Source organism: Triticum urartu, chromosome 1A (assembly GCF_056163025.1).
Source record: "Triticum urartu cultivar PI428250 chromosome 1A, HENAU_Tu73, whole genome shotgun sequence".
In the NCBI taxonomy this organism is placed as follows: domain Eukaryota; kingdom Viridiplantae; phylum Streptophyta; class Magnoliopsida; order Poales; family Poaceae; genus Triticum; species Triticum urartu.
The window spans coordinates 88,390,038-88,398,303 of record NC_141873.1 but is presented as its reverse complement, the minus strand read 5'-3'; positions in this window follow the sequence as shown (position 1 = coordinate 88,398,303).

Below are 8,266 nucleotides of genomic sequence, written 5' to 3'. Positions count from 1 at the left end.
AAAGATCACGAGTGGTACCTTTGAACATATTTGTGATCGGGCTAGAAGTAAATTGTTTGGTTATTCAGAGAGGGACTTGGCATGTGCTGGTCGTGAGGTTCTACTTAAATCGGTGATTCAAGTGAAGGAAATATGCCCTAGAGGCAATAATAAAGTTATTATTTATTTCCTTATAATCATGATAAATGTTTATTATTCATGCTAGAATTGTATTAACCGGAAACATAATACATGTGTGAATACATAGACAAACAAAGTGTCACTAGTATGCCTCTACTTGACTAGCTCGTTAATCAAAGATGGTTATGTTTCCTGACCATAAACAATGAGTTGTTATTTGATTAACGAGGTCACATCATTAGTTGAATGATCTGATTGACATGACCCATTCCATTAGCTTAGCACCCGATCGTTTAGTATGTTGCTATTGCTTTCTTCATGACTTATACATGTTCCTATGACTATGAGATTATGCAACTCCCGTTTGCCGGAGGAACACTTTGGGTGCTACCAAACGTCACAACGTAACTGGGTGATTATAAAGGAGCATTACAGGTGTCTCCAAAGGTAGATGTTGGGTTGGCGTATTTCGAGATTAGGATTTATCACTCCGATTGTCGGAGAGGTATCTCTGGGCCCTCTCGGTAATACACATCACATAAGCCTTGCAAGCATTACAACTAATATGTTAGTTGTGAGATGATGTATTACGGAACGAGTAAAGAGACTTGCCGGTAACGAGATTGAACTAGATATTGGATACCGACGATCGAATCTCGGGCAAGTAACATACCGATGACAAAGGGAACAACGTATGTTGTTATGCGGTCTGACCGATAAAGATCTTCGTAGAATATGTAGGAGCCAATATGGGCATCTAGGTCCCGCTATTGGTTATTGACCGGAGACATGTCTCGGTCATGTCTACATTGTTCTCGAACCCGTAGGGTCCGCACGCTTAAGGTTACGATGACAGGTATATTATGAGTTTATGCATTTTGATGTACCGAAGGTTGTTCGGAGTCCCGGATGTGATACGGACATGACGAGGAGTCTCGAAATGGTCGAGACATAAAGATTGATATATTGGAAGCCTATATTTGGATATCGGAAGTGTTCCGGGTGAAATCGGGATTTTACCGGGTTACCGGGAGGTTACCGGAACCCCCCGGGAACCATATGGGCCTTCATGGGCCTTAGTGGAAAGGAGAAAGGGGCAGCCCAAGGTGGCTGCGCACCTTCCCCCTCCCCTAGTCCTATTAGGACTAGGAGAAGGTGGCCGGCCCCCCTCTCTCTCTTTCCCCCCCTTGGGAATCCTAGTTGGAATAGGATTGGGGGGGGGAGTCCTACTCCCGGAAGGAGTAGGACTCCTCCTGCGCCCACCTCCCTGGCCGGCGCCCCCCTCCCCCTTGGCTCCTTTATATACTGAGGCAGAGGCACCCCAGAAAGACACAAGTTGATCCACGTGATCTATTCCTTAGCCGTGTGCGGTGCCCCCTGCCACCATATTCCTCGATAATACTGTAGCGGAGTTTAGGCGAAGCCCTGCTGCTGTAGTACATCAAGATCGTCACCACGCCGTCGTGCTGACGGAACTCTTCCCCGACACTTTGCTGGATCGGAGTCCGGGGATCGTCATCGAGCTGAACGTGTGCTCGAACTCAGAGGTGTCGTAGTTTCGGTGCTTGATCGGTTGGATCGTGAAGACGTACGACTACTTCCTCTACGTCGTGTCATCGCTTCCGCAGTCAGTCTGCGTTGGGTACGTAGACAACACTCTCCCCCTCGTTGCTATGCATCACATGATCTTGCGTGTGCCTAGGAAATTTTTTGAAATTACTACGAAACCCAACAGTGGTATCAGAGCCAGGTTATTTATGTTGATGTTATATGCACGAGTAGAACACAAGTGAGTTGTGGACGATACAAGTCATACTGCCTACCAGCATGTCATACTTTGGTTCGGCGGTATTGTTGGACGAGACGACCCGGACCAACCTTACGCGTACGCTTACGCGAGACCGGTTCCCTCGACGTGCTTTGCACATAGATGGCTTGCGGGCGACTGTCTCTCCAACTTTAGTTGAACCAAGTATGGCTACGCCTGGTCCTTGCGAAGGTTAAAACGGAGTCTATTTGACAAACTATCGTTGTGGTTTTGATGCGTAGGTGAGATTGGTTCTTACTTAAGCCCGTAGCAGCCACGTAAAACATGCAACAACAAAGTAGAGGACGTCTAACTTGTTTTTGCAGGGCATGTTGTGATGTGATATGGTCAAGGCATGATGCTGAATTCTATTGTATGAGATGATCATGTTTTGTAACCGAGTTATCGGCAACTGGCAGGAGCCATATGGTTGTCGCTTTATTGTATGCAATGCAATCGCGATGTAATGCTTTACTTTATTACTAAACGGTAGTGATAGTCGTGGAAGCATAAGATTGGCGAGATGACAACGATGCTACGATGGAGATCAAGGTGTCGCGCCGGTGACGATGGTGATCATGACGGTGCTTCGGAGATGGAGATCACAAGCACAAGATGATGATGGCCATATCATATCACTTATATTGATTGCATGTGATGTTTATCTTTTTATGCATCTTATCTTGATTTGATTGACGGTAGCATTATAAGATGATCTCTCACTAAATTATCAAGAAGTGTTCTTCCTGAGTATGCACCGTTGCCAAAGTTCGTTGTGCCCAGACACCACGTGATGATCGGGTGTGATAAGCTCTACGTCCATCTACAACGGGTGCAAGCCAGTTTTGCACAAGCAGAATACTCAGATTAAACTTGACGAGCCTAGCATATGCAGATATGGCCTCGGAACACGGAGACCGAAAGGTCGAGCGTGAATCATATAGTAGATATGATCAACATAAACGATGTTCACCATTGAAAACTACTCCATCTCACGTGATGATCGGTTATGGTTTAGTTAATTTGGATCACGTAATCACTTAGAAGATTAGAGGGATGTCTATCTAAGTGGGAGTTCTTAAGTAATATGATTAATTGAACTTAAATTTATCATGAACTTAGTACCTGATAGTATCTTGCTTGTTTATGTTGATTGTAGATAGATGGCTCGTGCTGTTGTTCCGTTGAATTTTAATGCGTTCCTTGAGAAAGCAAAGTTGAAAGATGATGGTAGCAATTACACGGACTGGGTCCGTAACTTGAGGATTATCCTCATTGCTGCACAGAAGAATTACGTCCTGGAAGCACCGCTGGGTGCCAGGCCTGCTGCTGGAGCAACACCAGATGTTATGAACGTCTGGCAGAGCAAAGCTGATGACTACTCGATAGTTCAGTGTGCCATGCTTTACGGCTTAGAATCGGGACTTCAACGACGTTTTGAACGTCATGGAGCATATGAGATGTTCCAGGTGACGATGCGCGTGGGAAACGGTTCCAAAGTCGATGTGATCGCGGTCGGCACGCTACCTCTACATCTACCTTCGGGATTAATATTAGACCTAAATAATTGTTATTTGGTGCCAGCGTTGAGCATGAACATTATATCTGGATCTTGTTTAATGCGAGACGGTTATTCATTTAAATCAGAGAATAATGGTTGTTCTATTTATATGAGTAATATCTTTTATGGTCATGCACCCTTGAAGAGTGGTCTATTCTTATTGAATCTCGATAGTAGTAATACACATATTCATAATGTTGAAGCCAAAAGATGCAGAGTTGATAATGAAAGTGTAACTTATTTGTGGCACTGTCGTTTAGGTCATATCGGTATAAAGCGCATGAAGAAACTCCATACTGATGGACTTTTGGAACCACTTGATTATGAATCACTTGGTACTTGCGAACCGTGCCTCATGGGCAAGATGACTAAAACACCGTTCTCCGGTACTATGGAGAGAGCAACAGATTTGTTGGAAATCATACATACCGATGTATGTGGTCCGATGAATATTGAGGCTCGTGGCGGATATCGTTATTTTCTCACCTTCACAGATGATTTAAGCAGATATGGGTATATCTACTTAATGAAACATAAATCTGAAACATTTGAAAAGTTCAAAGAATTTCAGAGTGAAGTTGAAAATCATCGTAACAAGAAAATAAAGTTTCTACGATCTGATCGTGGAGGAGAATATTTGAGTTACGAGTTTGGTGTACATTTGAAAAACTGTGGAATAGTTTCGCAACTCACGCCACCCAGAACACCACAGCGTAATGGTGTGTCCGAACGTCGTAATCGTACTTTACTAGATATGGTGCGATCTATGATGTCTCTTACTGATTTACCGCTATCATTTTGGGGTTATACTTTAGAGACGGCCGCATTCACGTTAAATAGGGCACCATCAAAATCCGTTGAGACGACGCCTTATGAACTGTGGTTTGGCAAGAAACCAAAGTTGTCATTTCTTAAAGTTTGGGGCTGCGATGCTTATGTGAAAAAGCTTCAACCTGATAAGCTCGAACCCAAATCGGAGAAATGTGTCTTCATAGGATACCCAAAGGAGACTGTTGGGTACACCTTCTATCACAGATCCGAAGGCAAGACATTCGTTGCTAAGAATGGATCCTTTCTAGAGAAGGAGTTTCTCTCGAAAGAAGTGAGTGGGAGGAAAGTAGAACTTGATGAGGTAACTGTACCTACTCCCTTACTGGAAAGTAGTACATCACAGAAAACTGTTTCAGTGACACCTACACCAGTTAGTGAGGAAGCCAATGATAATGATCATGAAACTTCAGATCAAGATACTACTGAACCTCGTAGATCAACCAGAGTAAGATCCGCACCAGAGTGGTACGGTAATCCTGTTCTGCAAGTCATGCTACTAGATCATGATGAACCTACGAACTATGAAGAAGCGATGGTGAGCCCAGATTCCGCAAAGTGGCTTGAAGCCATGAAATCTGAGATGGGATCCATGTATGAGAACAAAGTATGGACTTTGGTTGACTTGCCTGATGATCGGCAAGCAATTGAAAATAAATGGATCTTTAAGAAGAAGACTGACGCTGATGGTAATGTTACTGTCTACAAAGCTCGACTTGTCGCAAAAGGTTTTCGGCAAGTTCAAGGGATTGACTACGATGAGACCTTCTCACCCGTAGCGATGTTTAAGTCCGTCCGAATCATGTTAGCGATTGCCGCATTTTATGATTATGAAATTTAGCAGATGGATGTCAAAACTGCATTCCTGAATGGATTTCTGAAAGAAGAGTTGTATATGATGCAACCGGAAGGTTTTGTCGATCCAAAGGGAGCTAACAAAGTGTGCAAGCTCCAGCGATCCATTTATGGACTGGTGCAAGCCTCTCGGAGTTGGAATAAACGTTTTGATAGTGTGATCAAAGCATTTGGTTTTATACAGACTTTCGGAGAAGCCTGTATTTACAAGAAAGTGAGTGGGAGCTCTGTAGCATTTCTGATATTATATGTGGATGACATATTGTTGATTGGAAATGATATAGAATTTCTGGATAGCATAAAGGGATACTTGAATAAAAGTTTTTCAATGAAAGACCTCGGTGAAGCTGCTTACATATTAGGCATTAAGATCTATAGAGATAGATCAAGACGCTTAATTGGACTTTCACAAAGCACATACCTTGACAAAATTTTGAAGAAGTTCAAAATGGATCAAGCAAAGAAAGGGTTCTTGCCTGCGTTATAAGGTGTGAAGTTGAGTAAGACTCAATGCCCGACCACTGCAGAAGGTAGAGAGAATATGAAAGATGTTCCCTATGCATCAGCCATAGGATCTATCATGTATGCAATGCTGTGTACCAGACCTGATGTGTGCCTTGCTATAAGTTTAGCAGGGAGGTACCAAAGTAATCCAGGAATGGATCACTGGACAGCGGTCAAGAACATCCTGAAATACCTGAAAAGGACTAAGGATATGTTTCTCGTATATGGAGGTGACAAAGAGCTCACCGTAAAAGGTTACGTTGATGCAAGCTTTGACACTGATCCGGACGATTCTAAATCGCAAACCGGATACGTGTTTACATTAAACGGTGGAGCTGTCAGTTGGTGCAGTTCTAAACAAAGCGTCGTAGCGGGATCTACATGTGAAGCGGAGTACATAGCTGCTTCGAAAGCAGCGAACGAAGGAGTCTGGATGAAGGAGTTCATATCCGATCTAGGTGTTATACCTAATGCATCGGGTCCAATAAAAATCTTTTGTGACAATACTGGTGCAATTGCCTTGGCAAAGGAATCCAGATTTCACAAAAGGACCAAACACATCAAGAGACGCTTCAACTCCATCCGGGATCTAGTCCAGGTGGGAGACATAGAGATTTGCAAGATACATACGGATCTGAATGTTGCAGACCCGTTGACTAAGCCTCTTCCACGAGCAAAACATGATCAGCACCAAGGCTCCATGGGTGTTAGATTCATTACAGTGTAATCTAGATTATTGACTCTAGTGCAAGTGGGAGACTGAAGGAAATATGCCCTAGAGGCAATAATAAAGTTATTATTTATTTCCTTATAATCATGATAAATGTTTATTATTCATGCTAGAATTGTATTAACCGGAAACATAATACATGTGTGAATACATAGACAAACAAAGTGTCACTAGTATGCCTCTACTTGACTAGCTCGTTAATCAAAGATGGTTATGTTTCCTGACCATAAACAATGAGTTGTTATTTGATTAACGAGGTCACATCATTAGTTGAATGATCTGATTGACATGACCCATTCCATTAGCTTAGCACCCGATCGTTTAGTATGTTGCTATTGCTTTCTTCATGACTTATACATGTTCCTATGACTATGAGATTATGCAACTCCCGTTTGCCGGAGGAACACTTTGGGTGCTACCAAACGTCACAACGTAACTGGGTGATTATAAAGGAGCATTACAGGTGTCTCCAAAGGTAGATGTTGGGTTGGCGTATTTCGAGATTAGGATTTGTCACTCCGATTGTCGGAGAGGTATCTCTGGGCCCTCTCGGTAATACACATCACATAAGCCTTGCAAGCATTACAACTAATATGTTAGTTGTGAGATGATGTATTACGGAACGAGTAAAGAGACTTGCCAGTAATGAGATTGAACTAGGTATTGGATACCGACGATCGAATCTCGGGCAAGTAACATACCGATGACAAAGGGAACAACGTATGTTGTTATGCGGTCTGACCGATAAAGATCTTCGTAGAATATGTAGGAGCCAATATGGGCATCCAGGTCCCGCTATTGGTTATTGACCGGAGACATGTCTCGGTCATGTCTACATTGTTCTCGAACCCGTAGGGTCCGCACGCTTAAGGTTACGATGACAGGTATATTATGAGTTTATGCATTTTGATGTACCGAAGGTTTTTCGGAGTCCCGGATGTGATACGGACATGACGAGGAGTCTCGAAATGGTCGAGACATAAAGATTGATATATTGGAAGCCTATATTTGGATATCGGAAGTGTTCCGGGTGAAATCGGGATTTTACCGGGTTACCGGGAGGTTACCGGAACCCCCCGGGAACCATATGGGCCTTCATGGGCCTTAGTGGAAAGGAGAAAGGGGCAGCCCAAGGTGGCTGCGCACCTTCCCCCTCCCCTAGTCCTATTAGGACTAGGAGAAGGTGGCCGGCCCCCCTCTCTCTCTTTCCCCCCCTTGGGAATCCTAGTTGGAATAGGATTGGGGGGGGGAGTCCTACTCCCGGAAGGAGTAGGACTCCTCCTGCGCCCTCCTCCCTGGCCGGCGCCCCCCTCCCCCTTGGCTCCTTTATATACTGAGGCAGAGGCACCCCAGAAAGACACAAGTTGATCCACGTGATCTATTCCTTAGCCATGTGCGGTGCCCCCTGCCACCATATTCCTCGATAATACTGTAGCGGAGTTTAGGCGAAGCCCTGCTGCTGTAGTACATCAAGATCGTCACCACGCCATCGTGCTGACGGAACTCTTCCCCGACACTTTGCTGGATTGGAGTCCGGGGATCGTCATCGAGCTGAACGTGTGCTCGAACTCGGAGGTGCCGTAGTTTCGGTGCTTGATCGGTTGGATCGTGAAGACGTACGACTACTTCCTCTACGTCGTGTCATCGCTTCCGCAGTCGGTCTGCGTTGGGTACGTAGACAACACTCTCCCCCTCGTTGCTATGCATCACATGATCTTGCGTGTGCGTAGGAATTTTTTTGAAATTACTACGAAATCTAACATCAAGCTATTCCGACGTTCAGCATGACTTGTTTCCGCTTGACAAAGAAGGTGCTCAAGAAAATTACTTCTTGTATGGCCAGGTATTTTTAGAGTAGCAA